This window comes from Phoca vitulina, unplaced genomic scaffold (genome assembly GCF_004348235.1).
Source record: "Phoca vitulina isolate PV1807 unplaced genomic scaffold, GSC_HSeal_1.0 scaffold47, whole genome shotgun sequence".
NCBI lineage: Eukaryota > Metazoa > Chordata > Mammalia > Carnivora > Phocidae > Phoca > Phoca vitulina.
In genome coordinates, this window is record NW_022589750.1 from 3,479,059 (window position 1) to 3,493,642 (window position 14,584).

The 14,584-nt window shown below is 55.8% G+C and overlaps 1 protein-coding gene across 2 annotated transcripts in view; it reads right to left on the reverse strand.

Moving 5' to 3' along the window:
• Positions 1-12,432, reverse strand: part of PIK3R5 (phosphoinositide-3-kinase regulatory subunit 5) — a 61,995-nt gene extending 49,563 nt beyond the window's left edge. For both annotated transcript variants that reach the window (XM_032431928.1, XM_032431925.1), the window contains exon 1: positions 12,317-12,432. The gene's annotated coding sequence lies outside the window, so the exon portion shown is untranslated. The remainder of the gene's footprint in view (positions 1-12,316) is intronic.
• Positions 12,433-14,584: the final 2,152 nt, after the last annotated feature.

Here is a 14,584-nt window from a genome sequence, read left to right on the forward strand (position 1 = left end):
TCCAGGCACAGCAGTGGGAAGAGGATAGAGGTGGGATTCAGGCTCAGCGGTGGGAAGATGGACGGAGGTGGGATTCAGGCACGGTGGTGGGAAGATGGACAGAGGCAACAGGCATGAGAAAGCATGATTCCTGTAGGGAAGGGCAGGTGATCAGCTCCACTGGAGGATAAAGTATGACATGGGGCGCACTGGGAAATCTTGCTTCATGGGCTGGGGTGGCAGAAGGGAATGGCCTTGGATAGCAGGCCAAGTGTTAAGGGTTTATTCAAGAGCCTCGTGTGGCCATTGCTGAACTTTCAACCGGCGCATAACACATCAGCCTTGGGATTCAGAAGATCACACTGACAAGGGGGTGAGGGGGAGACCAGGGGAGAGACAGCCGCCCCACAGGGCTCTGAAGTCAAATAGAGAGTTTGCTGCTTAAAAGGAGCTGAGAATTGCAGATGAGCATAAGTACATCCCCGAGTCATAAGGAAACCAGAGTTTGTGAAAGGGGACTGCTACTGATCATCTTTGAAGAATTGGAGTAAATGAAAGATGTACAAGAGAAATATGGAGAGCGAGACAGACAGACAAAGACAGAGACGGACACTAGAAAGGGCCGTCTCAATTTTAGAGGATATCAAAAGCATAGAATCTTGGGAGCTACAGTCTCTGAGCCGGCCAGAACCCTGGCAGAGTTCTCTGTATGCCATTAAAAGCAGTTTGAGAATGCTCATGAAAGGACCCGGGGGTCACCAGGGGCTGGAATGGCCTCATGAACAGTAATACAAGAAAATGCACGAAAATAGCATCTCTGGATTTGAGCGAGTCCTGCTAGAGCCTCATGAGAACGTGGAAAAGTGCGAGCTGAAGAAGGACACAGACAGAGGGATTCACCACTGGCTTAATAGTGGTGTCAGCTAAAAGGATGTCGAGGATCTTCATCAGAACTCAGCTTTTGGCCCTTTAAAGCACGCCATTTTTCAATACACAGCTCAGTGGCATTAAGAACATTCACATTGCTGCATAGGCACCACCACCATCCATCTCCAGAACTTCTTTATCTTCCCGAACTGACACTCCACACCCAAGAAATGCTAACTCCCCAAGCCCCTCTTCCTATTCCCCAGCCCCTGGTAATCACTGGTCTTCTTGCTGTCCCTATGAGTTTGACAACTCTGGGTTCCTCATATACAGGGAACCATACCGTATTTGTCCTTTTGCAGCTGGCTCATTTCACGTCACATAAAGTCTTTAAGGTTCATCTATTTCGGAACATGTCAGAATTTTACTCCTTTTTGAGGCTAAACAATATTCCATCACATGTATATGCCATGTTGTGTCTACCCTTCAACTGTAGACGGACATTAGGGTGGATTCCAGCTTTTGATAGAGAATGCCATCTGTATTTTAAGGGTTTTCAACAGAGCTCAGAAAGCACGCTTGCCACACAACAGAAGGGATAAAGAACCTTCATATGACAGTGAGGATTCAGAAAGACCTCAAACTAGTGGAGTCCAAACGTGGAAGAGACTCTCCTAATTGTCCTCCTACATCCATTCTCCTTTCTTCTATAATAATATAATGTTTAGAAATCTTAGATTACACTTCCCAGATTCTCTTGTAGTCAAGTGTGGCCATGTGGCTATCCTCTGGCCATTGGAATAGAGGTAGATATTGATGAGTGCAATTTCCACATCATGCCTTTGAAAGGAAGAGGCATGCCTCCTTCTTTCTCTTTCCTCCTCTTGCTAGCTGGAACGCAGATATGGTGGCCATTGCTAGGCAGCCATTATGCACCACAAGATGAAAGCCACATGTTCAGGCAGGCAGATCAAGATAGAAGGAGCACAGGTTCCCAACCTACGAAGCTGTCTTCTTTACGCTACCACCATGCTGTCTGTCTGATACAATACAGTTCAGTCAATACTGAGTTGTCTAAGAAGCAAAATTAGATTTTTGTTTGGGTTCTTACTATGTCATTTTGATACAGCTGGTAGGATTTTCCCCAAACTGGTGGAGTAGGTTTTATGATCTGACCTTAGAGACCACAGAGTGTGCCCCCACATTCCCCTTTAAGGAGACACACCACAGAAGATGAAGTCATACTCCCAGAAAAGCAGCACGCAGCTTCTCTACGGCGAGCCCACCTCCGTGTATCCCACTCTGGGGGTGCAGGAGCAGGGACTGACTTATGTAAAGGTCAGACATCCTTTGGAGTGAACTGGGTTGGCCAGCTAGTATCGAAGCAATTCAAGTCGAGAGGGACAGTTTTGATAACTGAATTCGAGATAATCTCCTACTGGTTGGGTAGCCGGGACCACGCAAATACAGTCTAGGCATTAACAGAGCTTGTCTTCCTGAAACAAGATCACATAGTTTTGTGAACAATTACGTCCCCAGGGCAAAGCTATGAAGACAATAAAGATCAGTGATTGCCCAGGGTGGCGGAAACAGAAGAAAGGAACGGGCAGGGCACAGAGGAATTCTAGGACATTCAAAATGCTCTGTATAATATTACAACGATGGCTATGGGTCACTATACGTTTACCAAAACTCACAGAATGCCCAACACCAGGCGTGAACCCTGAGGTAAACTATGCATTCGGTGTGATTATGATGTGTCAATATAGGTTCATCCTTGGTTAAAAAGGTACCATTCTGGTGGATGATGCTGAGAACAAAGGAGGCGATGCATGTGATGGAGGGAGGGGACCTGTACAGGAAATCTCTGCACCTTCCTCCCAATTTTGTTGCAAACCTGAAATTGCTCTCAAGAATTAAGTCTTTAGGGGCGCATGGGTGGCTGTGTTTAAGCGTCTGCCTTCTGCTCGGGTCATGGTCCCAGGGTCCTGGGATCGAGCCCCACATCGGGCTCCCTGCTCCGCGGGGAGCCTGCTTCTCCCTCTGCCTGCTGCCCCCCGCTTGTGTTCCCTCTCTCACTGTGTCCCTCTGTGTCAAATAAATAAAATCTTTAAAAAAAAAAAGAATTAAGTCTTTATTTAAAAAAAAAAAAGATTATCCTGTTGCCGCCTCCATCCACTGGGCAGGTTGTAGGAGTAACAGGCAGTGAGAAGTAATCCCTGATCTTCAAAAACACTGAATGGGGAGGAGAAGGGGGGAAACTGGACTCTGAGGGGTTGAGCTCTGGACCCGAGGTGGAACTGTACCAACCCAATCTCTTTAACAGTCCCCATACAGGAGCCTTGATGGGGGGCCAGCAGAACGGAGCGTTGGTCCAAGAAGGGCCGTTCTCCATCCACCTCGGGATGATGCTGGACCATGACAGCAGGCTGCCTTGGGCCAGAGGCAGGAGAACAGGAGAATGAAGAATGGGTGGCACCTCCTTCTTTATCCACGGCCTCCAACACATGGCCATACAGTCTCGAAGGCTCGCTTCTGCCAACTCCCACAAGTCCCCAGCACCTTGTTTTTCCAGCTGACTCGGGAACCTTCTAGAACAGCCTCCTCTTCCAACCCCACACAGATTGCACGCCATAGGCCTGAGCTCCTTAGCATCACTAGCTCAGAAATGTGTTTTCTGGATGCCACCCAAGGCCAGTCCTTCCCCAAGGCCACCTCCTCAAATCACCTCCCGCAGCCAACTTCTGCCTCACGTAAGGGGTTTTATGACCAATCTCTTTAAAAAGTCATGCCCTTGCTTTTTGTCCTTCCTCTGCATCTTAGAGCACCTTATACCCAAACCAATATTATCACACCAGGACCCGCAGGCTGCTGTGACGTCACAGGAGTCGTCGGCACTTCTGCCCTGCAGCTGGGCAGCTCATCTCTACCCTTCTCTAACGGGTTCAGAGGAAGAATTCACCGCAGAAAACCACCTCGGGGCGTGAAAAGTCAGGTGGCGATGGTGAGCCCCATCTTTAGATCACCCGCTTGCCACAGAGGGAACCCTAGAGTATTCCTGTCCCCAGGGCCACCAGAGCCCAAGGTGCTTTACCAGCACCGTCCAGACGCTGCTGTCAGGTCGCAGGGATAGCAGGGGATCCTGGACACAAGCTTGTGCTCTTCTACGGGTGGTCCCAGGCTGCCAGGGGGAGCCCAGGGCCACTGCCACAGATGTTGGAGGAGGTGGGGAAGCCAGACTCAGCCCCCTCGGCCCGTTTCTCAGGGGGCACAGAGAATGGCGTCACTGTCCATGCTGGAGGAATCAGGATGAGAGGGTTCTCTCTCCTAGGTAATCTTTCCCAGTGCTCTCTCCTTCCCAGAAAGCCCTCTTTCCTCTCCAAAGCATTACTCCCATTCAAAAGGTGGGGGAAGGAAGGGGAAAAAAAACCCAAACCTCATCCACGCTTACCCTGGCCCATCGCCCTGCTTGGGAGTGACCGAATCTCCCTTTGCTCTAAAGGGTGCCCACTTGACTAGCAGCACCACGTTCGGGAACAACGCTTTGTAAGCTGGAAAGGGTAATATGCAAACTAACAATACTTAATGGTAGTACTTTACTTTCTCCCAATTTAAAAACTCCCAAGGGAGTTCTATGCCTCCCTTGGCCTCCCCCAGGGTCAGCATGGCCGGGCACCCCTGGGGATGTTTGCAGAATCCCCAGAAATCCTCCAAGCATTTCTTTGTCCCGCTCCCGCCTAAAAACACGGCTCCTGATTGCCCCACAGCCTGCCGGGTAGACAGGACAGGAAGCCCCTCTGCCTTGTAAACATCGTGTTGCAAACAGACTCTTTACTTCCCCAGGTCCCTGTATAGAAGCAGCCATCGGTCTGGGAGTGACTTGTTTGGGGCCGGCTGCCCCGGGCTTCCCCACTGTCAGACTTACAGAACTGCTCGTCTTAAAGCTGACTCACCTGGAGGGTGGCACGAGGGTTCCCCAGGAGTGGGCTCTCAGCATGTGGAATTGGCCAGGGGCCCCTGGGGCCTGGAGGGACCCCACGATGGGGAGGGGGAGACATGTGCCTTGTCCTGTCCAGGAAGGCAAAGACACAGGATTTTGGTGCTCCTTCGGATGCCCACAGAATCCACTGAGGTGCCTGGAGGGTGCAGTTCCTGAGCTGGGGGATGACTGAACCCCGCGAGATCTCAGATGGGGGGGGCGGTCAATCACCTGCCATCCGAGGCGGGGCCCCGGGCTTCCTCCCTATGGAGGCTCAACCCGCCAACACAGACTGAGCACCGCCAAAGCCTGGCCCCGCTGGGCATTGGGGAGAAGGGGCTGAACACGACGGCTGGGGAGTCTCCTCATCGGGAGCAGGGAGGAGAGAGGCAAGAGCACATGTTAGGTCCTGGAGAAACTGAGGTAGGCAGCCTGGCTGGAGGAGGGGTGAGCGTTCGGGGAAAAGACTCCAAGAGCCGGACTCAGCGTTGACACCTGAACGGGAAGCCAAGGACTCTGGGCTTTCCCTGGGAGGCAGGGCGTCACCAGAGGCTTCCAGAAGCTTCCGAGCATGGTGACAAAGGGGTTTTCGCAGGAAGAGCCTGCTGCCGAAGCAAGGAAGGCCGCCGGCTGGGCTCACGGTGACAAAAGCTGAATGGCGAGCAGCAGGCGCGGTGGGGAAGTGACAGAAGCCAGGACCCCGGGCGAGGCGGCGCCATGACACGGGCCGGGGAGCGGGGAGATGGAGGGAGGACCCAGAGGTGACTCCAAGGTTTCACATCTGGGAGGCCGTTGTCACCAGAGACAAGAATGGGGAAGTCCGCAGCGGAAGCCCGCTCTGTGGGTGAGGAGCTGGGCTCCCGACAGGGGCTGAAGTCGAAATGGTGCAAACGGCAGGCATGGGCTTGGAGACGCGGGTGTGGGACAGGGATAGAGACGTACCCTGGGACAGCTGGAAGAGGAGGGGCGGGCGGGAAGAGAGAAAGCCCCAGGGGAGCTGCGGGCATCGGAGGCCTGGGAAACCCCAAGAGACATACCAGGTAGGAAGAGGCCACCAGAATTCGCCGTTACGGAGCCACCAGTGACCTTGGAGGGAGCCATCCTATAGACAGAGGGCTGGGTGGCAGGAGGCATGGCGCCCCTGGGGTCTGAACCTGGCAGCCGCCAGGAGTCCTGCCATTAAGACAAGTGCCATGAGGGAAGGAGCAGCTCCTCTAAGTCCACACTCGGAGAGCAGATGGGGCAACTCACGGGCTGGGCCCCTTTGATCCAGGAGGGAAGGGGCTGGGAGGGATGAGCGGGCGACCCGGGGACAGAGGCCGGGACGGGGACCTGTCACCTCCCACCCCCACCCCGTGGTCTGAACATCAGGCCGCAGGCCCCAGGGTTCCCTCAAGCGCGATAGCAGGCCAAGGAAAACTCTGACTTTGTCTTCTCAGAACACAACTCCCAAGATGTCAGTACAGAAGTGAATGCAAAACACAAAGATCTATGAAACACTGGCTCCCAAAACCCCACAATAAGAGGCCATTAATCCCCAGGTCCACCACCGGGAGGTTGGGCAGGCTGGCCCTGATAGCGGGTCTCGGATAGCCGCCCGGGAAGGTGATCCTCAAAGTGGGGCTCGATGCGTGTCCCTCAGCAGGGGCTGGAAGGAGCCAAGAACAAAAGAGCCCCCCACAAAAGCCCACGCTCCAGCACAGGATGTGGGCAAGGGTCCTGGGGTCTCCTGCCCTGGATGGCAATACTTTTCTGACCACCAAAGCACCCCCACTCCAGAGGAACAGGCTGTGGGTTTTGTGGGGGGAACCGGCCAGCTTCGGGATTTGTTTATTCAAGGCCACTGAACTTCTTAAATTCAAATTCCGTTCTCAGAACAACCGATTTGTATACAACCAGTCAGATGTGGCCACTATGATTTGGAGAACTAGAGACCTGGGAATGGAGCAGCCGTGGCCTCCATTCTCACGACAATCATGTCTACATATGACATGTATTTCCCCTGAATGCTTCCCCCAACGGGGAACTCATTACCACAAGGCCACCCAGTCCATTGTTGATCTGTTCTGAATTTGTCCACGATCTTCCTTGTAGCAAGCTTGCGGCCTATTTAGGTCCTGTTTTTTCCTTCCTGGAGTATGATCCTCACAGAGCAGGCAGCCTTCGCCTTTTCCCTTCAAACATCTGGAGATAGACACCACTTGTCCCTGGTGCCCTCTTCTTCTTAGAGGAGGAAAACCTCTCTGCTTCTTCGGTCCTTTGGCATGATGTCATCACCGTCTTGGCGACCTGTGCCGTGTATGACGTGGTTTATCAGCGTCCTCACCAGACGCAGCACCTGGAGCCGAACTGGGGCCATCTGGTCGCCCAAGGGCGTGGGAAGCAAGGACTCGTGGGAATTCGTGGCTGACTGCTGGAGGCCAAGAATTAAAGGGGACGCCCAGCTGGGGAGCACTGAGGTAGCACCTGACGACAGCAGGACAGAAAAGCAACACACGGGCCGACCTTACTTACGAGAAAGGATGCAAAAAATCCGAAAGAGGTTCCGAGCACGTCAAACCTGGCACCGCCTTTAAAGAATAAAACGCCTTGACCAAACGGAGTTTGTTCTAGAAATGCAGGACGGGCTCAATCCAAGGAAGCTAAAGATATCATCTGTCACATAAATCTATGGCAAGCCAAAAAAGGATGCAAGAATCTCCTGGTAAGATGCCGACAGAACTATTCGACAGACTTCACTTCCATTCATGCTTCTAAAAATCCTTCGTCATGAGGAACTGAAGGAAACCTCCTTCACATGTGGCACCTGACTGGGCCCCCGTATCAGAAATACAAGGCCCCGGGCTCAGGCTGGTCCCTGGGCGCTCGGGGAGCTGGGAGCATCTGTCGCAAAGAAAGTCCCAGTGCTGGGACGGAGCAGAGGGTTTCTAGTAAGGACGCCACGAGCAAAAGTAACGCTTTTACGTCATCTTGAAAATGGGCTGAATTCAAGACTTGATGAGAAATCCAGAAACCGTAAGCATGGAGGATGGGGGCTCCGTGAGCAGTCAGGGAGCTCATCCCCTGCGCCCACCCCACTCCCACACACACACTTTTTTTTTTTTTTAAAGATTTTATTTATTTATTTGTCAGAGAGAGAGAGCACAAGCAGGGGGAACGACAGGCAGAGGGAGAAGCAGGCTCCCGGCTGAGCAAGGAGCCTGAGGTGGGGCTCGATCCCAGGACCCCAGGATCATGACCTGAGCTGAAGACAGTCGCTTAACTGACTGAGCCACCCAGGCGTCCCAACCCTGACCTTTTATGCAAAACTTTGAAAGAGAGAGGGAGAGAAATCATGTATATGTGTGTACGCACACATGTGCCTTTTTTCTGCCCGGGGCGGGGGGGGGGAGTAGAAAATCTACCATCTCCATTATCAAGGAAGAGCTATAGGTGCAAACGTGATCTAACCCAGAAGAACACACCGAGGAGGTGGGCCGCCCCAGCCCAGCTGTGTGGACGTGGCTCTGTGACCATGTGCCTTGTGCCAAGAGTCCCAACCACGTGGCCATTCAGGCACAGATGCTCAGACCCCAAGCGCCCACACGGACTTCGTGGTTCTGGGAGGACAGCTCTGGATGGAGAAGGATGTGGTGGTGGAGGGGGGGGGCATTGACCAGATGATAGAAAACCAGCGTTTCTTAACCCTGTAAGGGCAGCTGCTCTGGAAAGGGACTGAATGAAGGCTCAGCAGACAATGTGGCACAGGGCCTCCCTTCGAAGCTGGGGGCCTCCTGCCAGGAGCCCACGGGGGCAGCGGTAAAACATGCTCCCTGCTGATGATCAGTGCCGAGGAAAAGGGGAACACCGCTAATAGAACTGATGGCCTCCAAGGGCCTGAGCCCCTGGTCCATGCCACACACTGGGCGAGCTACCTGCCTAATGGCAGGGATTACTACGATCGGCATTACTGTTTCTTTCTGTCTTGTATCTCTCAAGTCTCACCGTGAATAGGATTTGGCTAGGGAAGCCTTTCCTTCACCCTCCAAGCTATATGGAGCTCCCTTTGTGTAAAATCACAGGCCCCCGCTAAATCTCACCAGTGTGATGAAATGGGATGTGGGTCTAGTGTCTCGCCCGCCTGACGAATCTCATGAGGGCAGGAACACTGTCTGTGTTGCTCAGGAGGGAGGGAGGGAGCCCAGCACGTGCCCGGGACAGGGAAGGTGTTCCGTAGAAAAGTGCTGAGCCAGTGAAGGGAAGGCGGGAGCTCAGGAAGGGACTGCAGAGAGCACCTGTTACACACCTCCCCACAGGTGAGAACGGACACCCCCGGGGATGTGCGCGGACGCAACCAAGGTCACATGCCTATCAGCGCAGGAGACCCGCAGAAACAAGGCCAACCAACTCCAAGAGAGGCAGAAGCCTAGACGCCGCTGCCTTCAGCCCTCACGCCCCAGCCCCTGCCCCCAACAAGGAAACCACACAGCCTCATTTGCCTAGGTCAACAACAGCAGATAGAAGACTCCAGAGGACACGAAAATGAAAAGCACACCCCTCCCTCCTGACCCCACCCTCCTGCAGGCGGCAACTCCCACTGTTGGCGTGCATGGATTTCTTGCCTCTGACATCCTGGCTGGGGGGGTTATGGTGAGAGCTGAACAGCCACACAGAGCATCAGGTGGCTCAGGTGAGCAAGCCAACACGTTGCTGGTCGGACCCTGCAGGCCAGAGTGGTCAGTGCTAATGCAGGAGGACACACAAGGTGTGCTGACAGGGGGAGTGGTCAGGGCCGGGGAGTGGGGAGGGGGTAGTTGGAAAAGACTTCAAAGATGATGAGGTTTGAATGGGGGTGTGGGGGGGGGAATGGAGTCACAGTCCACTGGGCAGTAGAGGAAGGGAATGGCAAGGTGAGGGAAGGAATAGCAGGTGTAAAGGCACTGGGGTTTGCCCAAGCTTCCGGAGGGACAGCAGCACAGTGGCCCTGAGCTGGCTGGCGGGAGGCCCAGCTAGCCATGCCAAGGGGTATGGGCCTTCTCCAGGGGGTGGTGGCAGCTCTAAAGGGTTCACAGTCAAAACTCTTGCTTCGATCTGTCGCTTTACATGACCACGACAACAGGAGCAAGGTTGAGCTGGGAGCTGGGATAAGGCTGGAGCCTAGTACCCCAACTGGTAGACCCACCAGACCCAAGAAGGACCCAGCGCCCACTCTGTGCCCCCAGTCACCCACTGCGTCCTATCCCTCAGCCCCCAGCCTCCACCTTGCTACAGCTCTATCTCCCTTATCCAGAAGGCACCTAACTGAAACCCCCCGTTATCCAGAGCCCAGCCGCGAGCCTGGAAGCAAACAGAAAAGACCCGTGGCGGGCCACCACTCATGTCCCCAAAGTCATTATTTTGTGCGCCACCAAGAAAGAAATATTGTTGTCTATTATAATGGTAAGATGCCATAGATGGTAGATGCATCTTGATTTCTGAGTCATTAAAATGTGAAAATATGTATGTCTTCACATCTATGGAATATCCTAATATGTCATACATGGTTGCTCTAGGGACGTCTCATCTTCCCTTTGGGCCCAAGTCAGATGTAACCCTTCCTTCGTTCCCTCCCACACACATCTATGGCAGAGCCTCAAAAATCAAACTTACCCCCTCTCCCCTGAGGGACTGCTCATCACTCTCTGGCCCCTCTAGTAGCTTCCTCTCTTAAGAAGCTGATCCAGGCCTTCAGCCCACCCACAGCTGAGGCAAACAACACTTCTGGTTCACGGGGATCCCACAGGGCCGGCTAGGTCAGCCCACTGGGGTGAGCCTCTTGGAACAAAAGCTGGAGAGCTTAGGTGAATCCAAGCTGGGGCGTCTAGGCTGTCCAAGCCAAGAGGCTACTGGGGGCTTCTGGCTCTCCTCCTCTGCCACTTCTCAGCCAAGAGGCCCCTGATCAGTGTGGGGAGCCTCATCATCATGACCCCTCCAGTAACCCCAAACATGCTTTTCACCTAGTACCACCACTTAGCTTCCACTGATTCCTCTTGAAAGAAACAAAGAGAGCAGCATGGGAACGAGGAAGGGGAGGCCGAGGTGGTCTGCTTCCATTACAGCTTGGGGAGAGAAGATAATCATCTCCGTCTTAAGCTGGAGGTGTGTGTTGGGGGCGGGGAGACGACGCTTAAAATCCCAACGAGGCCCAGCATACAGAGACCCCAAGCCTGCCTGTCCCTACGGTCCTGGCAGCTTATGCTTCAAAAAGCAAGGAAGGGTATCCTGAAAAGAGAGGGTATCCAGGAAAAGAGAGCTTGACCATTGGAAACCTTCTTGTCTTCCTGGACCCGCACCATGGTGGGGAGCTGAGGAAGCAGGGAAGCCCCCTGATCTCCATACTCCTGTTCTGCAAACGCGCAGGAAACATCTCCCATGTGCAGCCAGTCTCATCACACTTTTCTCATGGAATTTCCCCACAGCCCCCGCCCCCGGGGGGGCACTATTAGAGCCCATTTCACAGATAGGGCAATAGGCTGGGGGAGGGACAGAAGATGCTCAAGGTCACACAGCAAGACCCCTGCGGCCGCTCAAGTCTCCTTTCCACATCACACAGGGCTCCCCAGCAATGGGTCCAGGGCATCACTGAAGGAGCTTATCCAAATTTTAGAAAAATACAGATTCCAGACTCTCCCCGCCCCCCCCCCGCCCCCCTTCCCAAAGCTGGGCCCGGGGCCGGGGAATGCGTGCTTTAACAAGCTCTGGGAACCAGCGCCTTACCAGGTGGTCCAGGGCAGGAGGAAGAGTGTGGACGAGAAGATGCAGCGACCACGGGAGGGAGGAAGGGAAGGGCGATCCAGAAGGGGCCTTCCGGGCAGACCTGGCCTACTTTGAGCCCTCATTTCGCCTAAACCCACCCCTCCTCTCTGCGCAGAGGCTTGTTAACTCACTCGATACCACATCCTGCTGCTTTCATCTCGCGTTCCCTTTCCCTCTGAACGCTCGCCTTCCTCCTGACCTGAACCTCTCACTTATTTACCCCGGAGCCTGGGATGGGCCAGCGCGCGCGCACGCGCACACACACCTGCACACACGCACCCGCGGAGTCACGCAGGGACACCCGGGTGTCAACACGGCTCCTGCCGCGCGCCGACGAGCGGTGCTCCCGAGGAGCGGCCGGCGCCTGGGCACCTCCGCGACGCCCGGGGCCTGGCGGCGACGCCCACGCTCCCCGCGACCGCTCCCCACGACCGTCCCCAGGCGGAGGGGGCGCGGGCTTCTGACCCCCACTCGGGCCGGCCTTCGAAGGGGGCGGGAGGACGCGGCCACACGCACCGCCCCGGCGTTCGGCAGGGCCCCCCCGCCCCGGGACGCCCCTTCTGTCTCCGGGAGTACGGGGACGGCAGGTGCGCGGACCCCCGTGCCCCCGGGGCCGGGACACGGCAGGACCGCCCAGCCCGACGGCGGCGGGCGCCGCTCTCAGAGCCCACTGCTCCCCGACGGTCGCCACGCTGCTCCGCCCGCCCCGCCACGCACCTGCAGTCCCCGCCGGGCGCCGAGCCCCTCTCCAGCGGCGACTCCCCGCGGCTCGCGTGCGGTCGGGACCACGACGCCGGGCAGGAGCAGCGCTGCGAGTCCCCGCATCGGCCCGGGCTGCGCTCGGACTGCGGGCCGGGGGCGGGGCCACGCCGGGGCGGGGCGGGGCGGGGCGCCCGGCGGGTCTCTAGCGCCACCTGGCGGCCGGGGCGCGCGGGCGCCTGGCCCACGCATCCCCCGAGTCCCACCGACCCCGCGCAGCGCAGGAGCGGCGGCGCCAGCGTGGAGCGCGTCTGCGCTGGAAGGGACAGTCCCCCGCGGGTGCGCGGCCGCGGCCGGAGGGGCCCCGAGCGCCACCGACCCCCCGCGAGTCAGGTGCGGCGGGTCCCGGGGAGCGGAAGCGCGGCCTCGGCCCCGCAGGACGGGTGGGCGGAGCCGGAGGGAGGCTTGGGGTGGGGGCTTCGGGGAAGGAGGAGAAAGGGGAAGCTCCGACGAGCTGCTTCCTTCTCTCACTGCGACCCAGCGCCCCACTTCCTCCTCCTACTTCTATTTTCTTTGGGTGCTCTTAACCTTTAAAATGCCTGCACCCCTGGTGCGCAGACGGGCGCCTGGACCCCCACCCCTCTGCAAGAAGGCAGGCTTTCAGCACCGCACCTCCAGCCCCCTGGCTGCCTTTCCCCCGTTACTCCGCCGGTGGCTGTCCCTCGGCCATTTCTCAGCCCCCGAAGCGGGGGGTAGGGGTCATGTCCAGAGTCCAGGCGGGCCCTCTTCGCCCCTTCCCCACCCCCGACGACGCTGGCAGGAAGAACTCAGCACGGAGTCGCGGGAGTCCCTGAGCTGCCCTAAGCCTCGTTTCCACACTTACAAAATGGGGGTAAGAAAGTTGTGCCGGCAGCCCTTGCAAGGGAAGAATAGCCTTGATTTCAGAATTAATACAGGGCAAGGCTGAAATTTCCACTTCCACTGTTGAATGGGACTCTGTGTCACAACAGCTGTGGAAGGCGCTTGAAACTGACCACAAGGTCGGACGTTACTGTTGGTCAAAAGCCACAGCCCTACCTGAGGCTTTGAGGGATGTGAACACCAATGGCTCTTCTCTTCCTGACTCCCAAAATACCAAGAAAAAGCACTTCCCCAAAGGCACAGAAACAGAAAGTACCCCTGGGCCGACACGACGGTCTGGTTCCAGCCTACAGTTGGAAAGGGCGCTCAGAGCCCGTCGAGCACTTGTATGCGCGTCATCCACCAGCCGGACCCCCGCACGCCACCCTTTCACAAATAAGGAACCAGAGCCACGAAAGACTGGGAGGGCACGCTGAGGTCACGCGACCTGATAAGGGTGGGCGCGGACTCTAGTCTCCCCAGTCCCTACTCTTTTCCACCACAATAAAAGGAGAAAGGGGAAGATGGAGACAGCCCAGAGATGGCCAGGGTGGGGCCACTGGGGTGGAACTGCTCTGGAATCAGGAACTGAGTCTCCAGAATGGCGCAGTGTATCCCGGATTGACGTGTTGGATTGTGAGATCACTTTGCAAGGCTCAAGAAGACGCTAGAGAAGTTACAGCATCCTTGACCTCCTCCATGTCCTTGGTATTCCTAAAACTGAAGATGGAGGAAGGCAGAGTTGCCTGTTAGAGCTCACTGCCAGGGAGCTGAGCACGCCATGACGCCCACTTAGTCCCATCCTGCATCCCCCGGGCTTGCACGGTGTCCCACCCCCTCACCGAGCTCCACTCTGTCCTCAGAGGGCTGGCCACTGACCTGGAGATCTGGTCAACACCTGACACCTATTGGCCAGAACTTGGAACTACAGCCACTCTGGCACATTCTGCCACCTTCTACTCCCACCTCCCCCAAGCCACTGGTTAAGACTCAAGGTGCCCTTGTCATTCCTGTGGCACCTGATTATGTAACACTTTGTACAGCTCTTTGTCGTTGCTCCATATGTCTGGGGCGCCTGGGTGGCTCAGTTAGTTGGGCAACCGCCTTTGGCTCAGGTCATGAGCCCAGGGTCCTGGGATGGAGCCCCGCATTAGGCTCCCTGCTCAGTGGGGAGCCTACTTCTCCCTCTCCCACCCCCCGCCCCCGCTTGTGCTCGCTCTCTCTGTCAAATAAATAAAGTCTTAAAAAATAAATAAAAATAAAAACATATGTCTATCTATAATCTCTCTCCTTTAAACTGCCTTGTTTTCAAAAAGGAATCTACCCCGTCTGCTTCCTCTTCTTACATTTATCCTCAATGCTCTGAAAATAATCACCAAGGAAACA